This window comes from Dipteris shenzhenensis, chromosome 14, assembly GCF_047967505.1.
Source record: "Dipteris shenzhenensis isolate YYH24624 ecotype China chromosome 14, Dip_SZ_1.0, whole genome shotgun sequence".
Classification (NCBI taxonomy): Eukaryota; Viridiplantae; Streptophyta; class Polypodiopsida; order Gleicheniales; family Dipteridaceae; genus Dipteris; species Dipteris shenzhenensis.
Genome location: NC_141609.1, coordinates 43252596 through 43255086, shown reverse-complemented (window position 1 = coordinate 43255086; position 2491 = coordinate 43252596).

The window sequence follows — 2491 nt, the reverse complement described above, 5'->3', positions numbered from 1 at the left end:
TGTCGAACGGCATCCTGATTGATCTTGAGGGCGTGCTCTGGGACTCACATCTGTCGGTGGGCAATGGATTGGCAGGAGCTGGATTTTGGGGGTAGAGACCAAGTTCCCTTTCAAATTCAAAGAATTTATTTTTGAGATCCATTGGGAAGAAGGAGGACAGGCACATAACGAATGAGTCTATAGAGGAGGAAGAGGATGAGGACGTTCCATGGGGGCTGGTTGGCAGTGTGGAAGGGGGCAAGAAACTATGGAATTTTGGCAAAAAACTGACAAAGTTTGGCTATTTTTGCTAAGGCGACAATCCGAGGGGATAAGGGGTCTTTTTATAGTTTTTAGTATCCCATCGACCAGGGGGATAGCATTATGGTGACGATCTAGTGGGATGGATAAGATGACGAGTCACAGGGGGTGGAAGGATGACGACGATAGGCAGGATGACAATAAGGTGTAATCCGACGGGATGGCAATAAGGTGACGATCCGACGAGATGGCAGTAAAGCAACGATCCGATGGGATGACAGTAAGGCGACGATCCAGCAAGATGACAGTAAGGTGACAATCTGGCGGGATGACAGTAAGGCAAAATCCAATGGGATGACAATAAGGTAATGATCCAATGGGCCAACGATCCCGCGGGATGACAATAAGGCGACAATCTGGTGGGATGATAGTAAGGTGATGATCCAACAGGATGACAATAAGGCGATGGGGTACCAATTGGGCTTGAAAAAAGGGAAATTTCAATAGCTGTTAGAGTTGTTGAGGGGGTTGTCACATGCTGAGGGTGTTGCCCAGGAGAGGAAATGGGGCAATCAAACTTGGGGATGCATAGACTTGTGAGGTCACCATGCAAGGATGCAAAAATGCAAAAATGGTATTGGCCATATTCACCTAATGCTGATTGTGAATTTGGGTGGGTACATTATGAATACCAAGAACTTGTGAGCTATTGGTGCATGTGGGTGATATGCCTACCATACAGACTCACTTAGACCTAGAATTGATGATTGTGCACCAGGTAATGAAGGGTCAATTATGTGGAATGTAGTGGAGTTGAATGCCGCACAGCAGCATACCTCATCATCAGCCAGGTAGAGCACGTGCTAAGTTTGTGCATCATCTTGGTTCTCAAGTGTGTATCAGCATTACAACATTCACATTGATGGACCTCCCTTGGAACAAGGCACGTGGGTTCTTGTGTGGCTATACCCAAAGCGGGGGTAGGTTCTTTTGGTACCACGGCCTTTGATTTGATAGGAGGAGTAGGTCCAGGTGACACTGCAGGTGCTACCCTGAGTACGCTGACTTCCGATGATGTTCTCATGGGCTTGGAGGAAGGTTCTTGTGTAACTACCCCATTTTTAGGGGTCGATTCTTGTGTTGCTCCTTCAAAGGCCTTGGCGACCTTCTCCTTGTGTTGCATTATGTGTGGGATCATGATATTCCTTGGGCTTGTAGAATGGTCTATCGTGCTAGGCTCGAGGGTAGGTTCTTGTGGGACTACCTCAAGAATTGACGTAGGTTCTTGTGTTGCTACCTTACAAATCCCAGTGGGTTGAGGTTGAAGCTTTGGGACCCAAACATATCGCTCACCTTGATAGTAGCCGCAGCCTTTCAAGAGCTTTGTTGCAACCCAACGCTTGTGAATCCAGGATGAAATCCTCACTAGAGCCCCTTGTTCCATCAATTATTACTACTTCACATGTGGTACATTCATGTGTTCATCCTCTAGAAATGGTCCTCCATCCTTAAAGCTGATTATCTTGACCAAAGTAACACAATCTAGATGGTCACTCAGTGTTGACGATGCATTAGAATTGTATGCCCTATCCACCACCCACATCAAAGTCTCCTAGCAATTTGAAATCAATAGCCTCGTATGGATAAGCTAGAAGGATGACCCTGTGCCAATGTTGGGATATCTCAAGGTGTATGCCTCAGGCACACCTTGGTTTCTATGTGTGAGTGGTAGAGGCACAGTTAGGTGCCCATAAGCACAGTTAGGTGGTGATAAGCCACATAGGATGATTGAGAGAATCTAGGAGCAGATTGAGGAGATGATTGTGGAGCTCTGAAGTCATCAGTGATGTCAGTGAGCATGTAAGAGGTGCCTACATAAGGGCCTCACTCTTCTTCATTCTATATGCAAGTATTCTGAGTTTATGTTCACTCTACTCTTTCCTTTCAGTTTACCAACATGGTATCAGAGCCATTTGATCCCCCTTGATCCCATTTCTACCACATCATCATCTTCTTCTCCATCTTCTTCTTCACCATCTCTTCCTCTTCTTCCCAAATCTTGCTTAAGCCTGTTCTCCTCCGTTCTCTGCCATTCTCCACGCCCTTCCTGCTGGAGATACACCTCAAAGGGGCGAACCCTTGGCTGCAATGAATTGAAGTTTCATTGCCTCTGCTTCATCGTCATTTCACGCAGATCGTCGACCCTGTCTTCCACGTTTTCTCTGAGACTGCTCCATGCTTCTCTAATTTC